At 41.6% G+C, this 22,728-nt stretch overlaps 1 long non-coding RNA gene across 1 annotated transcript; it reads left to right on the forward strand.

Annotated features, from left to right (window-relative positions):
- The first annotated feature begins 1,188 nt into the window (after positions 1-1,188).
- LOC135966960 (uncharacterized) lies at positions 1,189-22,399 on the forward strand. Its single transcript, XR_010580670.1, has 6 exons — positions 1,189-3,366; positions 3,902-3,997; positions 5,653-5,783; positions 15,022-15,124; positions 18,311-18,426; positions 21,729-22,399. It is a non-coding gene; the product is annotated as an uncharacterized lncRNA (long non-coding RNA).
- Positions 22,400-22,728: the final 329 nt, after the last annotated feature.

Raw genomic sequence — 22,728 nt, forward strand, 5'->3', positions numbered from 1 at the left:
GTCAAGCCAGGGGCCTCTAGGTCACGCCACGTTCCTTCCCTGGCCTGGGCATTGTGCTGATTAGGATCTTGCTCTCTTTCTACCGCCTGATTATTTGAAATGATAACATAGCCCATATATTCGCAACTTCAAGGCTGTGATATAGTTTCCTAGTGATTAAAAAATAAATAAGATTTACTCCATTCACCTACCCCTGGCCCTAATAAAGCTACAACTATGAATCAGACTGACAAATATTTGAATCTCAACCCCTTGACTTACTACTTAGGTAGGTTTGGGCCATTTTAACCCTCCAGGGCCTTGATCTTCTCACTGTTTTTGTTTTGTTTTGTTTTGTTTTGTTTTGTTTTGTTTTAAAGGGAATCATTTTGCCTATCTTCATGGGTGAGGATCAAGTTAAGTCAATGCAGGTAAACTATTAGGCAACTAGTAAACTCTCAACATTTCGTGCTTATCAGAGTTCACTATGTGGATGAAGACGATACAGCTAGGAGCCCTCCTAGACAGACCCTGGAGAGGAAGAGCTGTTGCAAAGTGTACAGGAAGCAAGGGGCACCAATGCATGTTTTGCACCCCCTTTCCTCAGGAACTCCCAGGAACTTCCACGTCACTCCCCATGCTGCTTCCAACACCCTCGTGTATGCTGGTCACTCCTCCAGTGGAAGTGAAAATATTTAATACTTGGAGAACTTTGCAAAGGTCTACTGTGGCTAATAATTCATCCCCCTAAGAACCTCATACTACAAGAACACAGATACATGTGCACACATGCATGCACAGACACTCATCTGGCTTAAGAGCATCAAGAGGCCGGGCGCGGTGCCTCAAGCCTGTAATCCCAGCACTTTGGGAGGCCGAGGCAGGCGGATCACAAGGTCAGGAGATCGAGACCACAGTGAAACCCCGTCTCTACTAAAAATACAAAAAATTAGCCGGGCGCGGTGGCGGGCGCCTGTAGTCCCAGCTACTCAGGAGGCTGAGGCAGGAGGAGAATGGCGGGAACCCGGGAGGCGGAGCTTGCAGTGAGCCGAGATCGCGCCACTGCACTCCAGCCTGGGCAACAGCGTGAGACTCCGTCTCAAAAAAAAAAAAAAAAAAAAAAGAGCATCAAGAGTCAAGGAGGTAGGGCAATTCCAGAACATTGTTTTCTCTAGATGTCAACTTCCACAGAGCAGGGTCAGAGGGATTCTGGGACCTGTCCCCAGGGGAATTATTTCTAATACCCTTGATAAAATGTACAAAGCTAAGGTAGGAAGTAGCAAGGTGACAGCAATGGTTAAGTGGAAAGGCTCTCTAAGAGAAAGAACTAATGAATTGGTATTGAAGCTTCTTTTATATATTTATTCCTGTCACCTTTCAATTCAGCAGCTTTTTCCAGGTGACACGGCAAAAGGGCCTGGCAGGTGCACAGGGTTAAGCCAAGGACTATCAATACTGCTCCCTAAAATATTTTCACCCCTGGTTTTGGGGATCTGCTTCTTCTTGGGGTCTTTCTCACTGCTTTCCTGATAATAGCACCTAAAAGACCCATGAAACAAATCCCCAATTCAATGCAAATTTATAGCTGAGTAAACATGAGCATAGGCTTTGGGAACCCACAGAATTGGAGCTTTGCTTAATACCAGCCAGGAAAATGTGGTTGTCAGTTAACCTCTCAGAGCCTCTTCGAGGCTTGGTTTGCTCATCTATTAAATGAGTCTGAATAAGCCCTACTCCTCCAGGTTGTTGCCCCTATGAAATAAGAAATGTATGCAAAGCCCCAGTGCCATGGCTGACACACAGGAAGCATTCAACAAGTGGTAGTGCATTTTCACTAAGTAAAAGGAGTAATGATTTCTTTAGTGGCTTAACACAGGAGTTTCTATCCATCCCAAATAGAGGAAGGATATTCTAATAAACCAATCACTTATGTGATTTGTGATTACACCGTAAAACTCAAGTTCCTGTGGAACTTTTAGAGTAATCAATCCAAAGCTCTCAGCAAGCTCCCTGGGCCTGATTTTCAAATCCAATGTTACTATAGCAAAGAATTAAAGGAGGGGAAGAAAAGCAACACTGTATTAAATACACCCTCCTCCCCTTTTTCCCAAAGGCTGTTTGTCCCCTTCTCTTGATAACTCTTCAGTTCCCAGAGAGCAGAGACTCTTGGGAAACAGGAAGTAGCAAAATGCCAGTGAGAAAATCCCCAGATGAAGAGCGCAATAAGTCTCCCGGCAACAGTGTGGTCAAAAGGGGGAAATTCCCCCACCAGCCCTGAAAAACAGTCCCTCAGGAAAGCTTAGTGAAGGTTAATTTGGGAAATTCCCTCAGAGGCCACAGAACAGAAATGGAAAACTGCTATGTAAGAGAAATCTGAACAGAGCAAGCCAGTTCATGGCTGCCTGGGGTGCTCTCTGCATAAACCGTGCTGCTGCCCCTGCCTGACTTCCCCCTTTTCATCCTGATCCTGAGGGTAATCCCGAAGGGGTCCAGTTGCCAGAGCCACTTGACACCCCCCTTCCCCAGGCTCCCAACCCAGGAGAATTAATGCCGCAACACCCAGCCTCTTGACATGAGCTGCTGCTAAAGCAGATTTGCCTCCCCATTAGGACCTCCTGTGACACACCCTCACTCCTGTCCCCATGTTAGACTAGCAAGCCACAGTCATCATACTGTGAGTGTCCCTCACGGTCACTTGCTGTAGCAAGTCCATCACGTTTTACTGGGTTTTCATCTAAATGTGACCTTAGGATGATATTTCTTAGTGCTGCTAAGCTCCAAGAGGCAGGGAGGAATCCTCTCCACAGAGTAGAAGAAGAAAAAAAAGCACATAAACATTGTCCCATGAAAGGCTTAGAATGGAATATCATCTGATCAGCTGAAGCAGAGAAAGCATATAAACACTGCTGGAAAGGGGCCTGGGTCAGGGGGAAGTACTGGAGCCCTGAGCTCCAGATGCAAGCGAGGCCCAGTTCCCTGCTGCAACCAGCTCTCCGTGAATCATTTCCATTCCCATAGAACTTCTATTTGGTGTTTTGTTTTGTTTTTTATGTGTGACTTAAAATGACCATTTCAAGAAGATGACAAAAAGGAGATTTCAGTAGAAGAGAGAGGAAAGTAGACTCCATCATGACAGCCTAAATTTGTTTTACTGTATACTTATGCAAAATAGGTATCAAATTTTGGAAAAGATATTTTAAAGGAGAAAGTACTCTGGGTTTAAATTTCTATTAAAAAATATGCTCTACTAGAGCGTGTGTGCCTTTTTATGTAATCAGGACCCACTGCTGTATGAGTCACAATTATAGATTCTACTTTCAAATATTTTTTGACTCCTAGAAAACAGCCCTGACAAAAACCACTTTTCTGATGTCTTCAAACAAACAGGTTCTTATTCACTTTCATTCCTGTGGCTTTGTTAAGATTCTTTTCTCCAAAAATTGTAAAGATTCTCAGCCACCTAATTTTTCCTATGCTCGAAGAAAAGCAATAAACCTCCTTTTTAGGTTTGCATATTTCCTAGCAATTAGAATACTCCTTAAATTCATTTTGTATACACAAATAATAATTACAATCATTACATTTAAGCTACTTTCTTTTTTTTTTTTTTTTTTTTTTTTTTTTTTTTTTGAGACGGAGTCTCGCTCTGTCGCCCAGGCTGGAGTGCAGTGGCCGGATCTCAGCTCACTGCAAGCTCCGCCTCCCGGCGGGTTCACGCCATTCTCCTGCCTCAGCCTCCCGAGTAGCTGGGACTACAGGCGCCCGCCACCTCGCCCGGCTAGTTTTTTGTATTTTTTTAGTAGAGACGGGGTTTCACCGTGTTAGCCAGGATAGTCTCGATCTCCTGACCTCGTGATCCACCCGTCTCGGCCTCCCAAAGTGCTGGGATTACAGGCTTGAGCCACCGCGCCCGGCCATTAAGCTACTTTCAAAGTCTCCTACACTTGAAAATTCTAGATAGATTGTCAACATACTCTCAAGAAGTATTCTTTCCATTTCTCATCTGGAAAACTAGCAGGTATTCAATTCTTAATTCCTAACAAGGAATATTTTTTATTTCAGGGAACATTTTTCACTGGCTTTCAGCGCCACTATAGTTGTGAATGTGAAATCAATTAAATGAATATGCACGTCAGCAAAAAAAAAAAAAAAAAAAAAAAAAAAAAAAAAAATCTCTTTAATGCAGGCACAGATGAAACAGATTCCAACATGGGGCTGAGAGTAATAAATAAACTAATAAAAAAAAGGAAAGCATGGAGCAACTTTGATAGAAGTAAGCTGTTTGCCTTTGCCCTGGAAAGTTTATAGTGTTTTAATCATTGTAAACATGTCAGTATACGTGGATACCGTTTCCATAGCAGCATAGCAACAGTTAGGAGTTTCTCCAAACATATCCAAAGGAAACTAAAAATAGTCTGTCTTCAATATCAAAATACATACGTATACATATTCAGACAACAGTACACAGAATGATGTGTAATGAGAAGTTCTGCAAACACCAACCTTTCACAAAAGAACATCACAGATAGTTTTAAAAACCATTGAATTGAGTGTCTTTAGAAATGGAGTAGAAACCAGAGTCTGAGGGACCACATGCCACGTTGAATTTTAAGATCAGAGGTCCTTGACAACAACTGCCTTCAATCATTGCTTTGGCTGCTCTACCTGACACTGCTCTTCCCCTTAAAGACCTCTGTGCCCTATTCACCTTTGGCCTGTACCAAAACTGGAGTTGAGTATATGATATGATACATACTATGATCTCCATTTATTGCAGTATTCTCTCATCTTCTTAAGTTTTCTAGCCATTCATTTCTTCCTTCCTATAGAGATTGGACAGCAGTTGCATTTTGTAAAATAATGTAAAACCACAACAAAAATAATGTGAACCAAGTTCACATTTTCCCAATGAACTGACTTAAACTGACACTCAGTGACAGAAATAGTGATTTCAAAATGAAGACAGAGTGTCAAGTACATTTTTGGTCCTTCACTGTTTGTACTTTTTATTTATATCCAAGAATTACAAGTATTTTAAAAACATCATCTAGTGGGAAATATTATTACTAGGGTATATATAATTTATCATCTAAAAAGGAACACTTGAGAGTGGAAAGGGGTGCTATTTATACTTATATTGGGAAAACAGGTGTAAACTAAGACTGTCTTAGGAAGGCCCAGACAGATGGTCACACAATGTTACACATAAGAGTGTAAGTGTCTTGAGGGCAGGAATGATGTTTTATTTATTTTTGTATCTTCAGAATCTACTGCAGTGCTTGACACCTAGAAAGAATTCAACAAATGCTTTTTAAATGAATATATTTTATCATTGGATTATGTTTTTATAAAACTTTAAAAAGTATTTCTTATACATAATACTAAGCTGAACATATTTCTTTTTTTAGGTCCATAGTCCACATGTTAGGGTAAAATAAAATCTTATGTAGCACTACAGGGTGAATCTTCTTCATCATCTGATCTTCTGCCTCAAAGTAAAGAGGATAAAAATGGCAAAGTAAAATATATCCATGAGTCATAAAAAAGATCATTCTATCAGTCTGGGATGGTTTATGAAAGTACTAAAGAAAGGCTAGAATATGAATTCAGATAGGAAGCAATTTTATAATCTGGTTTCTATGGCTATGATCCTGGTTTAATTTTTTTTGCCAGGAATGTTAGCCCCTAGGGAGAAATACAGAAGGAGTAGCAAATGAGCACACTGACTGGAAAGAATGCTATTTGTCTTTCACTATGTGGAGTTCAGAAGAGCACTGGCCATTGGTGAAGTCCCACAAGTAAAGGTAAGAGTCTCTTCTCTTTCTGCCCCTATCTGCCAGTTTTGCAAGGAGTGCCTTAACACAAATCATTTTTCTATTTGATGGACCTCTAATCAGTTCTTGGTTTTGTTTTTTGTTGGTTTGTTTTGTTTTGTTTCTAGACGGAGTCTCACTTTGTTATCCAGGCTGGAGTGCAGTGCGCAATCTTGGCTCACTACCTCCGCCTCCTGTGTTCAAGCAACTATCCTGCCTCAGCCTCCCAAGAAGCTGGGATTACAGGTGCTCACCACCACGCCCAGCTAATTTTTATTATTTTTATTATTTTTATTTTTGTAGAGGTGGGATTTTGTCATGTTGGCTAGGCTGGTCTCAAACTCCTGACCTCAAGTGATCCACCCACCTGGGCTCCCCAAAGTGCTGGGATTACAGGCATGAGCCACTGCATCCAGCCCAGTTCTTGGTTTTTAAACCACACCAGGCAGGGCACAGTGGCTCACCCCTGTAATCCCAGCTACTCGGGAGGCTGAGGTATAAATAAGAATCCCTTGAACTTGGAACACAGAGGTTGTCCATCTCTACTAAAAATACAAAAAAATAGCTGGGCATGGTGGAGCACACCTTTAATCCCAGCTACTTGGGAGGCTGAGGCAGGAGAATCGCTTGAACATGGGAGGTGGAGGTTGCAGTGAGCCAAGATCACGCCACTGCACTCCAGCCTGGGTGACAGAGTGAGATTCTGTCTCAAAAACAAAACAAAACTATAAACCACACAGAAGGATTGCTGGGGGAAGTTATCATTACATTCAAGCAAAACACTTAGTGATCCTCCTATGAAAGAGTCTTGCTATCAATCTGCTACCCCTTAGTGGAGAGGCAGCAGAGTTTGGGAGATGGTATCACCTGTCCTTATCATCTCAGACTCTGCAGTCATTCTGTTTGTTTGAGTTTGCAGCCAGATTATTCCACAGGACGTTGCCTAGCATATCTGGATCCCAGTTTCTTCATCTTTCAAAGGGGAAAATAATAATAGTATCCCTTCTAGGGTTATTTGTGAGGGTTAAAAGATATCCATGTAAAACACTTGAGACATGAATGTAAGCTATTATTATCGTCTAGCTCTGTATTTCTTTGGACATTTAGCAAGAGTACTACTGAAAAAAAATTTGTAATTAAAGGCAAAATGTGTACTTTCATGTTTCTAATCCAAATCAACCCAAATGTATGTAACCTAAGGCCAGAAGGAATCTGCTAGGCCGTAGGCCACTTAAGGACTAGATCCTATTTTCATCTCTCTCCCAAGAATTCAATTGTTTATTGCTCTCACACTAAGGGGACTTGGCATTTTATTATTGTTGTTGTTGTTGTTATTCATTAAATTCCATCAAACTGTAGCCAGTTTGCGTTCTGGGCCATACCTAGCCACTACATTTAGGGAAAGCCAAAGGCCTGTCCCAAAAGAATGATATCACTTCTTTAATACCTAATTTAGAGGCTAGGAACATTCCAGATAAGTGAGTTTATTTACAGAATTATGTAAGGCTTTACATTTAATGAATTTCTGGTGTCTAAGGGTAGGAGCAGGGGGAATAGGCTCTTCATAAATACTAGATCATGCTGTTATCTACAGAGTGTGTGCCAGTTGGTTAAATAGAGTCAAATTCTGTTCAGTTTGATAATTACTAAATTTGCCATTCATAGAGGTTCTTTTTAATTCTGGGAATAAGAAATCCACAAACTCATTAAATTATGAAATGTTTCAACCCTATTATCCTAATTCAATTACCCCACAGACTACATTGACACAGGAAGTCTTTGGGACAGCTCCTAAGGGTTAGAAAGACTCAGTAAAAGGAATTTGATTCACATAAAAGCCACCACCGTGTGTGTGTGGTTTTTTTTTTCTTTTTTTGACAAGGTCTTGCTCTGTCACCCAGGCTGGAGCGCAATGGCACGATCTCGGCTCACTGCAACGTCCACCCCCCAGGTTCAAGCAATTCTCGTGCCTCAGCCTCCTGAGAAGTTGGGACTACAGGCGCACACTACCACGCCCAACTAATTTTTGTAATTTTTATTAGAGACAGGGTTTCACCAAGTTGGTCAGGCTGGTCTCTATCTGATCTCAAGTGATCCGCCCACCTCGGCCTCCCAAAGTGCTGGGATTACAGGCTTGAGCCACCACGTCCAGCCTGGTTTAAAAAAAAAGTGAACATTAATCTACGTGATATAAAGTTATGGTTAATGATTCTACAGAAAGATATTTTTACTCATGCCCAGCATAGAGTCTCTGTCCAGTAAATCTACACTGGCAATCAAAGTGACAAAGGGCAAAGGAAACAGGATCCAAGCTTGTTTAAGAATATTTGGGGGCAGGAAACTTGGTCATACATCTGTTTCTTTTGAGTAACAATAGCAATAATTTACTTATCTAGTAGTATTGCCATTTATTCCTTAGCCACATCAAGGGAAATCTAATTATTTCCCACAAAATGAGAACTTCTAATGAAACTTTTCTTATTGAATTCACTTAATAAACTATAAAGGTCTAAATAGCACCTAGATTTTCTTAGCACCCTGACTTCTCCAAACCTCTCCTGAAATGTCCATGTACCATGAATGGGACAAGTGTGGCCAGGTGGAAGTACATGAGACGGAGAATAGGAGATATAGCTTCCTATCACAGTCATGGTTCTGTGACTTAGTAGCTACGAAACTGGGTAAATCTTTTGGCATTAAAATGTTGTCAGAAAACAGGAAATTCACATAGCCTCAAAATGTCACCCCAGGTCGGGCGCAGTGGCTCACACCTGTAATCCCAGCACTTTGGGAGGCCGAGGCGGGTGGATCATGAGGTCAGGAGATCGAGACCATCCTGGCTAACACAGTGAAACCCCATCTCTACTAAAAATACAAAAATTTAGCCGGGCGCGGTGGCAGGCACCTGTAGTTCCTTGCCTCACTGTATTCCTTGCCTCACAGTCCTACATACCCCTAGCTACTCAGGAGGCTGAGGCAGGAGACTGGCGTGAACCCAGGAGGCAGCGCTTGCAGTGAGCCAACATAGCGCCACTGCACTCCAACCAGGGCAACAGAGAGAGACTCCATCTTAAAAAAAAAAAAAGGTCACCCACAGAGAACTTCTTAATTGCAAAGAAAGAAAGATATCTACACAGTGGAGAAATTTGTCCTTCGAAATTAAAGTTTATTCACGTAAATACTCCCAGTGGTGGCAAAGATACCTCCTTTAAGACTGAATTTGTGCTTAAATGTCACCATTCCCACTCCAACCCAGCCTACCTTTCTCTTCTTGTTATTTCTCTAGCTCAGTCCCTTATCTGTTCCTTCATAGCTCTTATTCCAACTCTGAAGTGTTTTATTAATTTGTTTGTTAGCTGTTGTGGTGGGGGTGGTTTTGGTCTGTCTTTCCTATTATATCAGCTCCAAGAGAGCAGGAACTGTTTCTGTCTTATGCATCACTGAATCCTCAACTTCTAACACAGAGCCTGACATGCAGGGGCATTCAATGAGTACTTATTGAAAAAATGAATCAATGGATGAATGAGTAAATGAATAGATTTAATTTTTTTAAATATCCCAAGTTATTTGGAGTTAAATCTAGAAGGGAGAAAAATAAATAATCAATCTTCTGTGTCGTGGCTAAAAATTGAAGTAAAACACTAAGTATTTAGTCCCAAGGGGTCTACAGACCCTAACCTTGGTTCTAAAGGCAACTCTAAGATAAAGAGTTCCAAAATGCTTTGCAAAATGGTGTCTTTACTAGGATAAGTTCATGTCTCCCAATATGATTCCTGGAAGAATAACACTAATTTGAATGTATAAGCTATGCCATCTTTTTTAGCTGTGTCATTTTTAAAAGCAAACTGTATTCCTTGCCTCACAGTCCTACATACCCCAAATATCTCACATAACACATAGAGAGGAATTTTCTCACTATAAGTCTCACTTTAGAAAACTCCCTGGTCGTCAGCTGACCCCATGAACAAAGCGTCCTTTCAATGCTGAGAGCAACCACAGCTGAACAGCAGATCAGATGAACCAATACCGCCATGGCTGTAATGACACTCTTAGAAACGCAAGAGTCCTCACTGAAAGAACAAAGATCAATATTTAGTGTCTTGTGTCCCTACAGGCTGTTCATCAATTTTATAGCATCCTGTTCTGCCACTTCCCTCACCTCTAACTCCAATTTGCTCTTCTAGGAAAAAAGAAAGGTCAGTCTGGAAGTACACAGTAGTAATATAAATGCGAAAACATTTCCAACAAAATACGAAGTTTGAATTACAATAATTATGCTATGTTGACACCAATATTTAGTATTCAAAAAATAAATCTGGCCAGGCGTGGTGGCTCTTTGGGAGGCCGAGGCGGGCAGATCACAAGGTCAGGAGATCGAGACCACAGTGAAACCCCGTCTCTACTAAAAATACAAAAAATTAGCCGGGCGCGGTGGTGGGCGCCTGTAGTCCCAGCTACTCGGGAGGCTGAGGCAGGAGAATGGCGTGAACTCGGGAGGTGGAGCTTGCAGTGAGCCGAGATCGTGCCACTGCACTCCAGCCTGGGCGACAGAGCGAGACTCCATCTCAAAATTAAATAATAAATAAATAAATAAATAAATCTATCTTTTGCTGTATTTTAAAATATTTCAATGCATTTTAAAAGAATAAAATCTTTGACTGTAGTTTAACACTTTTAAATGCATGTTTGGTAGTAACTAAATGGACTTTACTAAGTGCCTTACAAGTGAAAGAACAGAAAGAAAGGGGCAAAAGTTATTGCCTAGTTATCTTTTGTTTTCTTTTTTTAGACAGAGTCTCGCTCTATTGCCCAGGTTGGAGTGCAGTGGCAATCTAGGCTCACTGCAACCTCCACCTCCCAAGTTCAAGCAATTTTCGTGCCTCAGCCTCAAATGATTTTCGTGCCTCAGCCTCCTGAGTAGTTGTGATTACAGACACCTGCCACCTCGCCTGGCTAATTTTTGTGGTTTTCTTTAGAAGAAACAGGATTTCACCATGTTGGCCAGGCTGGTCTCGAACTCCTGACCTCAAGTATCCACCTGCCTTGGCCTCCCAAAGTGCTGGGATTATAGGAGTCAGCCACTGTGCCTGGCAGCCTAGTTCTCTTTAGATCCGTTTTATTCCCTGAAGTCTGCAATACTAATCATTGCACGGTCTGACTCTTGGCCTCAACCATTCCCAGACATAGACTTTACATACTGCTGCCACGGTTTCAACTCCCATGATACACTAACCTCCTAATTTTCACACATTTAATTTCTTAATGAAACAAGGAAGAAATTAAGACTAGTCTCATAATAATATGGTTAACTTTCCACATAAATTGCTTCAAATAAAGTTTAGAGCTGATAGCGTGGTTTGGGAGTGTTTTTGATGATCAGCCAAAATGGGATGTGATATGATGTGCAGTGAGGAGCTAAGCCAGGTCCTTGTCACCATCGACCTTTCCTGTTTAGAAAATATCCATTAACATCGCAAAGAGGCTGCCATGTTAAGTAATTGTAGAAGATTGTCACTAGGGTAAAAATGGAAGATATTTGCCAAATGGAATATGTTGAATGAAGTGACAGTGTCACTCAAGTGAAACCACAGCCAGAGTATGATGTGACAGAGCCAACCCGACTTTTAAAAGAGCTGGGTAGCACCGCGAATGACAAGACCCCCTTATCCCACATTCCTGTGGTGGAGAGCATGGAGGTGACTGAGCTGTTGGTGGCAACCTCATGCCTTCTGCAACTCAATCAGACATCACCAAGGACCTTATTATTCTCTAGCTTATGAATAACTGTTTTTATGTCTTCACTATTTTTTATAAACTTATTGTTTATGGAAATAAATTCCCTCATCATAATGAAATAAAGAAAAAAAAATACGACAGACTTTTTTTCAATCTACCGGAGCATATTTTCATTTTTTTTCTTATGACAACATTTTAAAATTATTTTTTTAAATTACTCATCTCTTATTCATAACTATCCTGTTGATCAAGTGAGGGATAAGAGTAACCTGCCCAAGATCCCCAGGTATTAGCTGATTAGGGCCTCTGGGCAGTTGTATCACTTTGGTTCCATCACAAGCTTTTCTTTCTACCCCTTCCCACATCCCATCTCCAGACATTCACAAGGTATGCCATCTCCAAGTGTCCTTGAGCTCCAAAATGACCCAGCCCTTTTCTTCAGTAGTTAGTCCCTGTGAAGGGTTCAGTCTCTTGCAAAAATGACAAGTTTAAAGACTACTTTGTTGTGTCAGCCTATCTGCACCCTTCTGGTATGCTTCTCCTGTGACATTCCATGAAGGGGGTTATGGGCAGAGTCAGGTTGTACTGGGGTTGCAGAAACAGAGGAATCTTTATAGGATCATCTCTATCTTTAGGCATCAATCCACCCACCTCTTCAGATTCTGCCAAGAGCTTTCAATTGGCAGAAGTCAGATAGCTCCGTGGAGCCAAAGAGTGGTCCACTACCTTAATGATGCGTTATTCAATTTGTGTTTGAAAATGAATTTATTGGTCTGCAGTTTTACCAGGTTGTGATTTGTCAATTAATATTTAATACTTTTTTTGAGACAGGGTCACACTTTATCACCCAGGCTGGAGTGCAGTAGCACAATCAGGGCTCCGTGTAGCCTCAACCTCCTGGGCTCAAGTGATCCTCCCACCTCATCCTCCTGAGTACCTGGGACTACAGGTGCATGTCACTACACTTGGCTAATTTTTTTGTATTTTTTTTAGAGACAGGGTCTCGCCATGTTGCTTAGGCTGGTTTACTATGACTTTTAATTCCATTAGAGTATTTTGCATTTAATTTTACTTTAAAACAAAAATGTTTTATGGTATCTTGTTCACTGTTACCCACTCCCCAGTTTGCCACACACTCAATCCTTCCAGTTTGGTAGGGTAACACCAAATGCTAGCCTAGATAACTATTTAAAATGTCAGTGGTTTAGCACAATCCGTCGGTCAGCTTTTGCCACGTTATTCTCCAGTGACAAGCAATCCTCATATCAACCGCAAAGGTTTATGTTTCGCTATGGAATATGTTGGCTACGTGTCAGTTGCCCCTCCGCTCCACTTGTCTTCTTCATCTGGGATCCAGCCTAAATGTCACTTCTGTGTCTGGGATCCAGGTTAAATGCTGTTCTGAGAACAGGAGAAAGAATCATCGCGGAGTCATGCAATAGCTCTTGAAGCTTCTGCTGGAATGTAGTCTACATTATGTCTGCTCACAGTCCACTAGCCAAAGAAGGTCAGATGGCCAAGCCCAACATCAGTGGACAGGAAGGATGCTCTTCCTCCAGAGAAGCTCACCACAGAAGACCCCTGTAGCTCTACAGGTAGCAGATACAATTTACTTAAAAATAGAATTTTGTTTCTCACTCATGTAATACTTCAATGCAAGTGCGCCTGGTTTGTAGGCACCTTTCCTCCGTGTGATTATTTAAAAAAACCCCGGGTAAGGCTGAGGTGGGCGGATCACGAGATCAGGAAATGGAGACCATCCTGCCTAACACGGTGAAACCCCGTCTCTACTAAAAATACAAAAAATCAGCCGGGCGTGGTGGCGGGCACCTGTAGTCCCACCCACTCCGGAGGCTGAGGCTGGAGAATGGCGGGAACCCGGGAGGCGGAGCTTGCAGTGATCCGAGATCGCGCCACTGCACTCCAGCCTGGGCGACAGAGCAAGACTCCGTCTCAAAACAAAAAACAAAAAATAAAAAACAAAGCAAAAACAAACAAACAAACAAACAAACCCAGGCTATTTCCATCTTGTGGTTCCACCCATCTGCATCCAGCCAGCAGATGGGGAAAAGAAAATGAAGATGCCCCCACCCACTTCTTAAAATTCTGGGCCTAGAAAAAGAGACACGCACATCTTCTGTCACATTTTATCAATTACCACCTGGATGCAAGGAGTCAGGAAGGTACGACATGCTAAAAAATGTAGCCTCCATCTTAGAAGCCACCTCCCAGCAACAACTCCGCTACGGAAAGAGGAGGGTAAAGTTTTGGTGAATCATTGGCCATCTCTGCCATGCAAAACCTCAAACTCGCTATCCGGGGTGTGCCTAGGCTTTATTTCTAGACCCATTTATACTGAAATGGAATGGCCAAAAATATTCCAGATCTTGTGAGTTGGGTTTTTGTTGTTGTTGTATTCTTTCATTTTTAATGTTGACCCTACTGACTCAAATAACAAGGCATAAGCGACTTAGAAAATCACCATGTCCTGGCCAGGTGCAGTGGCTCAGGCCTGTAATCCCAGCATTTTTGGAGGCCGAGGCTGGAGGATCACCGGGAGGTCAGGAGTTTGAGACCAGCCTGACCAACATGGAGAAACCCTGTCTCTACTAAAAATACTAAATTAGCCAGGCATGGTGGTGCACACCTGTAATCCCAGCTACTTGGGAGGCTGAGGCAGGAGAATCGCTTGAACCCAGGAGGCAGAGGTTGCAGTGAGCTGAGATTGTGCCATTGCACTCCAGCCTGGGCAACAAGAGCAAAACTCCATCTCAAAAAACAGAAGAAAAGAAAATCACCATGTCTTTTGTCTAAGGAAATTTTCTACCCCATCTATTCTTGATAGTTCAGAAAGAAAACATTAGTAATGATTTTCACAGTTGTCTCTTAGTTTTTCCATTTCCCGATTTGGGGTTACGCAACCACTAACACCATTGTGTTTATCTCTAAACCCCTGAATTTGCACATGCAATCCTTTTGTTGCTTAACTGCCCAAGTGAAAAGAGCAACTGGTCATTTACAAGCACAAATTTGTGAGCAGGAAGAGGGATTTCACCAAAATTAGGAATGCAAATACATAAACTAAAATTGAAAATTGACCTCAATGATCACAAATGACTAGTTAGAAGTAGTTGCTTCTTCAGCCAACGGAAAACCTCTCTATCACCAAATCCCCCAACTACTTCCACCTACTCCCTAGCATGGGCCCTTCACTTCTGCCTTCTCTAACATCTGATGGTGGCCCAGATGCACAAGATACTAGCTGAGAGCTCATTTGCAACCATAGCCTCAGGCTCCCAGAGAACTTTGTTTTTAACTTTTTTAATAGCACAGTCACATTCTGTCTTGCATCTTAGTAGTTTGTGTACAGCTCTCTCTCTCTCCTAGATAATAATAAACCCCTTGAAATCAGAATCCATGTCATATTTGTCTATTTCCTACAACACTTCCCTGGCACATAATCAAAGCTTACTATTTTTTAAATTTTAATTAGGTCAGGTTACAGCTTAATCTGGGCTCCAATCCTGTACTTGAGGCCATCTTCAGATGGTGCTTCCACTAAGTAAGCTGTGGGATGCCCATGTTGCATTCGTCAGGCAAGTCAAGGTCTCTAATTCCTCTCTTGTAACCCCTCCACTTCTGTCTACTTTTTCACCAAAGATGCTGATGTCATTGAATCTTGCTTGTAGAGTTTCACATGCTAGATGAGGAACTCGAGAAGGAAAGGGAAATCTGTCCTGCCCGCACCCCTGGCTTCCTTTTTTCCTTATTTAGTTTCCATGTTGGTCATGTGGCAGCCATAGGAAGATGTTTTGGGGTTCTTGCTCTGAGGCTCTTGAAAACATAGGAAAGCTGTCCTAAACCGCTGGGTCTCCTTCTTGGTCTCTCCTATCTCCACTCTGATTCATAAGCCAAAAAGGTCATCCTGCTCCTTTTAAATCTTCAGGAAATTGGAGCCTAAACCCAGACAAACCTTTCAGGTTTTCTGTTGTAGATTTAACACATATCAGTAATATCTGTGAAGAAACCATAATCCTGACTTTAAAACAAAGGAAGAAGGAAATGCAGGAAGTGTCCTGGTGTGGTAAAAAGAAACATCCAGCAGCCTGGGCAGCCCATCTCTACAAAAAATAAAGAAAAAATTAGCCAAGCATAGTGGTGTGCGCCTGTAGTCCCAGTTACTTGGGAGGCTGAGGTGGGAGGATCGCTTGAGCCCAAGAGGCAGAGGTTGCAGAGGGCTAAGATCTCACCACTGCACTCCAGCCCGAGCAACAGAGCAAACAAGACCCTGTGAGAGATAGAGAGACACAGAGAGAGAGAGAGAGGAAGGAAGGAAGGAAGGGAGGGAGGGAGGGAGGGAGGGAGGGAGGAAGGAAGGAAGGAAGGAAGGAAGGAAGGAAGGAAGGAAGGAAGGAAGGAAGGAAGGAAGGAAGGAAGGAAGGAAGGAAGGAAGGAATCCAGGTAGGAATCAGAAGATCTTAGTTTTGAGCTCTGGCTCTTTTCCGTTTCACCTGGCTGACCCTAGACAAATCAGTTTGTGCCCCTCTGGGTCACTCCTCAGTATAGACAAGCAGCCTGAATTAGGATACCTCTAACATCTTTCCCAGGCCTGGAAGTAGGAGTCACTAACATGGCCAATGCTATTGTAATAGAGCCACCGTTTCCGATCTGCTAGAGATATGGTTTTCGGCCCAAGCATTTGCCATCTGCCTCTTTTGAGTCTTGGCTGGTAATCCATCAACTGTGCTAGATATGAGATCTTATCCAGTGAATTAAGTGATATTTATTCCATTTTTCCATTTAGAAGAGGCACAAAAGTACATATCCCATCCCAATGAAACAGACTTCCATTTTTTTAAAAATGTGACTGGCAGCACAATACTTTCCTAGCACACCACCTGCCATTATCTCTCCAGGTGTTTACTGTGGGCAGGAGGCTGACAAGGCCTAAGCTTCCTCTTCTACTTTAGAGCTCAATAAAGGAAATAATGACGCCAAGTGAAGAAAAAGCTCTAATTTCCAGCTCTAGTTCTAGTTGGGGTAGAGAGTTCTGTTGTTTGGCAAGATGTTCTAATGGGCTTCTCACAGCAGGAGTTAGGGGATTATCTGGCAACAGGAGAAAGGAACTGAAAGTGTTCTGCATAAAAAATGTAAAAGTCTATCTCCCTTGTGGGCACAGGAATTTGGACAAATATTCCCAGTTGTATTTAGAAGAAACAAAGGTTTCTTGCCCTGAATTTAGATTATTCAGTCTCTGAGAATTATTGCTTTTTCTTTGTGCATGCTTGCATGTGTGTGTTTGTGGTGTCTGTGTGTGGGGAGGAAGGGGTGGGTGGGGAGAGGGAGGTGAAGGAGACGTTCTCATATTCACCCATCCAAAGCTTGCAGGGAGAATGAGAAACTTCTGCACATCTCAGCAGTGAAGAAACCTTGAGGGGACCTTTCCTGAAGGGTTGGAGCTTCCCACTGACTATCCTGACAAAGTCCCCATGGGGTTATTATTAATTGAATAACTCAGACCTTGGGAAATGCTGTTGTGGTATCATGAGACTACCTCGTCAGACAAAAGGAGGGAAGCATCTGGTACCGATTCTAATATAATATCCCCCTTTGGCAGAGTTTCACCCGTGAAGTCAGTTGGTAAGGAACTAAGAAGGAAAACGGAGAGTTGTAGATCTCTTAAGTGGCTTTATTGTTCCCCTTTCTATCACTTTCTAGGCCTGAGGGTAAAAGAATGGGATGGGGTTTTTCTGAAAAGGAGAGCTGCAGAGAAGCAGTACTAAGAAAATTGAAGAATAAGCCATTCTCAGAGGAGACAAGAGAAGCCTTGGTAATGCTGGAGCAAGGTTGAGAAGGGCAGTGTGCCTACAGAGGAACCCATGAACAGTTTCCATTGTTTACTGACTTTACCTTGCTTGACTAGAAAATGCATTTGTCAGTAGGAATGTTATCATCTCCAAGGGGGCAAATATTGGTTCTCGGTGGATGAACAAAATCTTAGATATTATAATGGATTGTGGCCCTCCAAATGGCCAGAGTAAATAAGCAAATATACAGTGTATCTGTGGAGTTTAAATTTCATGAGTGGAGTAAAGGGTGGGGTGGAGTGCAATTAGGAAAAAAAAAAAATGTCTAAAGGTCTTCTTTGGGGGAAGGGTGATAAGGAAAAAAAAAAGGTTGAGGAACAGTGTTTCAGAGCAATTATATTTAGCTTCAGTTTCACATTATTCACTCCTGCTTGTAATTCCCTCTTGTTCTCTATCCTTTCATTTAAAAACATATAAGTTATGTGTTTGAGGGGGTGGGGGGAATTAGGCCTCCTGCATGTTAGCTCCCAGCTGGGAGCTCCCAGAGAAGCCTGGGATCCAAGTGGAGACAGGCAGTGAAGGAAGCAAGAGCCCAAGGCAGAGATGAAGACTGTGGGTGGATCTCCAGCCACAGGGGCGATTCAGAAACTGACAGGAGGCCAGTTCCCTCTGTGGGCCTTAAACTGTGGTGCCTGGACCAGTAGCAGCAGCAGCATCACTGGGAGCTTGTCAGAAATGCAAATTCTCAGGTCCCACCCCAGACCCGCTGAATCAGAAACTCTAGGAGTGGGGCCCAGCCTTCAGGTGAGTCTGATCCTCCCTCAAATTTGAGAGTCATTGGTTTAGAAGCGAAACAGGTGACCGAAGGAAATGAGGAGCCACCTTTTGGGAGAAAGGAAAAAGAAAGCAGAGGTTCAGTAAACTAAAATTTCACACTCTCTAGTTTTTTAATCATCTTTAAAAATTGTCGTTTAGACCTCAGCAATATAAATATTGCTCATTTCCACCAAGGAGGAAAACAACTCTGCCATCAAATTTGCTGAGCACAAAGTGAAAGGAAATCTGCAATCCACTGGCTAATTAAGACCCATGTAAGTAATCAAGGCAGACAAGTCAAGGACAATGAGTCTCAGGCTTATCTTGGCTGATTCGGCCACCTTCACTGATCACCTAAACCAAATAATCAGCAATCACTTTATTTTGTGTTGTGTAAACACAGTAGAAATGTTCACAAAGTATTCCTAATGTGTAACAGAAAGATTGTTACTTACTCAGCTTCCTATGTAGGGAAGCTAACTTATCTATTCAGGATCACACTGTCACTGATGCGCAAGATCCGAGCTCCCAGGTTCTGATCCTAAACTTTCAGATGATAGAGTTCAACTTCTTTTTCTTTTTAATTCTCTCCTTCCTTATGAACTACAGCAATTTGATGTGTAATTTTTTTTCTATTTATGAAGCATTAGCAATTATTTGCCCTGAAAACATTTTTAATAAGAAGAAAACTAAGGTTGAATGCAAACAATTTAGTAACAACCCACTTCAGTTTGGTCCTTCTGTGCCTTAGGCCACTGTCATGTGTATGAACTTGCAAAACCCTAGATTAAAACCCAGATTATCCACAGTGCTTTTTGCAGAGTTAATTTCTGTCAGAGACATATTAATGATAGACTTTGGAAGAAACACCAAATAATAGTGACTTTCCAGTAACTTCAGTACTAGTCCCTAGGTTACCCATGAAGCTAGAGTCTAGTGAAAATACACCAAAGATTCTTTTCCTGACCAAAACCATAACTGAGTCTCTAGAAAAATGTGTTTGCTGTGATTTGTATTTTCGATATAATAATTATGCCTCCATACTATTTCTGGTTTATATCTAAAATGACCTTGTACCAACTGTTTTGACTGCTCTGGCAAGGAGATACCTAAGATTAGCCCTAAACAGGTTAAGCTTAGCTATCTCAATTAGCCTTAAATGTTTAACATTTAAGGTTACTCTTAGCTATCTCATAAGGGAGTAAGTCCTCACTCCCTTATGATTTAAATAATCCAAAAAAACATTTTTAAAACAGTATTGCCCTCCTTCTCTTACTGAACCAGTTAATGTATCACCTTTACAATAACTTTTGTCTGTGTTTCTCAAAGGCCTGTGCTGGCCTTGATCACATGTCAAATTTCAGGTCCTGTGAGTTCTTGACCATGTAGTTATTTGGAAGTTCATACCATCTTTCTCCCTCTGGTGGGTTTCAAAATCATATCTCTTTGTAGATTTGTACAGAGAGGTCTGTTTCAAACCAGCACCCTCCCAACCCCCAGATGCAGGCTGAACTGAGATCTAATGAGAAAGCATTCCTGCAGAAGAAAGGAAATGCTCTCAAGATATGCACCGCCTCAGTGTTTTTTTTTTTTTTTTTTGAAACTGAATGTTTTGTGAAGTTCTTTAATTGCCTTTTTATTTTTTAGTAAACCAGAGAAGGAGACCCTAAGTGTCCTATTATATTATGAAGTGAGTACATATGTAAGGAAAGTCTTTTTTTCTTTTATTTGAAACACTAAATTAAATAATTCACACTCAGTGGCAGGTGTAATCCTTCTTAAAGACATTTCTTAAGGATCTCCAAGTTTTCCCCGAACAAGCATACATTTTATTCAAACTATGAAGTAATACCCACTAGAGCCTCTCTGGGTATTCCAAAACACTCTCTGCATGTTCCAAAAGAGCCCTCTCTTAGTACAAACTGTAGGTAAACTAATGAAACCACACCATAAAAGCAAGCCTGAGCCACGGATACTAAGGGCTAATGTTTATTGAGCACTTACCATTTGCCAGGCACAGACCTGAATATTTTACATGTATTCATTTGGACTTCATTAAGAATCTGATGACCTAAGTACACTCATCATCCTCATTTTACAACTGAGGAAAGTGAGGCCCAGAAAAGTTAAGTAACATACTCAAGGTCACCCTGCTGGTGAGTGGTCAGGCCAGTTAACAAGAGCTCTCATATATGGCTTGGAAAGATCTTCCCCACCCTCCAACCCCCACTCTTTTATCCCACTGCCTCCCACTCATCCTCCTTCCCACTTGCCTCTTTATGCATTTTATACTGTGGGGTTGGTTAAGCTGGAGCTCTGGTTGCCTTCAAATTCCTTTCTTTCCCTAAACCCTGTCTTAACCTACCCGCAGCCCTGCCCCTGGCTGGAGTCACACAGAAAGCCTGAACATCTGATACTCATTGGTCATGCTTCCTCCCACTAGGGACTCATTTCACACTGTGCTTAGAAATGTATGCAAAAGCATTATCTTCTGCTGCTAGCAGCAGCCCCTAGGATGTACGTGTGCTCTCTGCTGATGGTTAAATTTGGGGTAACTGAGGCACTCTAACACAGCGGGAGCAACTTAATTTCTCAACTGCTTACATTAAAGATGAGACCAAGGATGAACATATTTGGGTTTTTCAACCCGATGGTTCATCTATCACGCTGCCCCTCCTCCCAAGACTTTCTCTTCCTGAGGACCTCTTGGTGAGAAGTTGCCCACCCCACACCCAAGCCAAAGTGGACTGGCAGAGCCCTGCCAGAAAACCAAGCAACAAATCTATTAAAGGCAGGTGGCTACTGCTCCTTCCTCTTTCTCCTTATCTGAGATGATTAGAAGTCCAGGTACAGAGGACCTGACCCTTGTGTCCTACCTTGAGGACACTGCAGTATTAATTAGTTATCATTGTCTGCAGAATAAAAAAGAAAAGAGCCTGTCCATGAATAGCAAACAACACCCTGTCCTCCTCCCCACCCCACCAAATACTTGTGTCAAGAGCAATTGGAGGCAGCAATTGTTCTATTCAACATTTGTCTAGTTGAGACCATCTTGGGGTCTGCTTTATCTCTGCTAGAGTTCAAATCCATGGGGAGTTTTAGGAGATGCAATAATAATATTAGAGCAGGTTTATATTTGCCGCATACAACTTGGATCATATCAAGGTTATTATCCAAAACTTATCTGAAGAATGTTTCCTATAACATCCAGGAATTTGCGAGTTTGTTAAGGGAAAGCTTTCAAATGTAAGAACAAACACAAAGCCAGACTCCTGGTATGGCTGAACTGTGGCAGACATAATTTCCCTCTCATTTCACAGTCAACACGGGTTTATGGTGAGAGCCAGAGACAAAGATTCCTGTCCTCATGAGACTTTCCAATGGCTTATTTTGGGAGATTCTTGGATACCAGCTATTTACTTTCAAAAAGTTCAGTGGGAATTATTTTAATGTAAGAAATACTCATGACAGCCGGTTCGGGGGCAACTTTTCCAAACATGCTGTAACAAAATTGGCACTTTTAGCTAAATCACACCCTGTTCTTCAGACATTTGACTCAGATTTTTCTTTACTACAGTAAATCTGTACTTGGATCATGGAAGCTTGTAGGGACTAGCCATGCCAGTCCCACCTTAAAGACAGAGTTCCTGGCTAGATTGCATTTTCTGGAACAAATCCTTTAAATATTTTCATTCAAAGAGAACAGTAATGACAGCTTCCAATAATCAACCTGAATATTTTAGTAGAAGCTTTTCTAGACATTTGTGTTGGGATAACTAATGGAACGAATAGATTTAGGAAATGCCAGAACTCCTAATTAAGCCCTGGATACTGCCTCAGATTCTGAATGACTGGATATGTTGGGCATTTTATGCCTCATCCTTCATGTAAGCCAACAAACACCTATTCTATATTTGTTCTAAAAAACTTTACTAAAAACTTTACTAATATTAAATTTTCTAAATACTTTCTAAAACTTTACTAATATTAAATTTTTTACTTAAGATCTTCAGAAAATTTTCCAAATTTTATAAATCGTATACATTTTTGATGCTACTATTTCTATAGATGTCTGCTGGAAGTTGAGTTGTGCCTTTAGGAATATTTTCCTACTACATCACTGGAATAAGTGTTACCAAAAAAGTCTCTGTACATTCTGCATGCCTTGATTAAATGTATTAATTTTCTACCAGATCACTATTCCTATAAGTTTTCAAAATAAAAATGAGTATGGTCTTCAAATGTTCATTCCTCTACTATTTACTCTCCCACTTTCAAAAGCTCCCAATTACTCAAAGTAGTATATTTCTCAGATTCTATTTTAAATAATTGCAACAGCAGTGAGTGATTGAAAGACATTTTCCCTAAAGTTTTACGTCCTTTTCTATGCGAAGTTTCAACAACAAAAAAAATTTTTTTAAATAGAGACAGGGTCTCACCATGTTGCCCAGGCTGGTCTCAAACTCCTGAGCTCAGGCAATCCACTCATCTCAGCCTCCCAAGTGCTGGGATTACAGATGTGAGAGCCACCCTGCCGGCCAGTTTCAAAGAAATTATAATGAAAGAAAGTTAGGCAG

This window comes from Macaca fascicularis, chromosome 13 (genome assembly GCF_037993035.2).
Source record: "Macaca fascicularis isolate 582-1 chromosome 13, T2T-MFA8v1.1".
In the NCBI taxonomy this organism is placed as follows: Eukaryota; Metazoa; Chordata; class Mammalia; order Primates; family Cercopithecidae; genus Macaca; species Macaca fascicularis.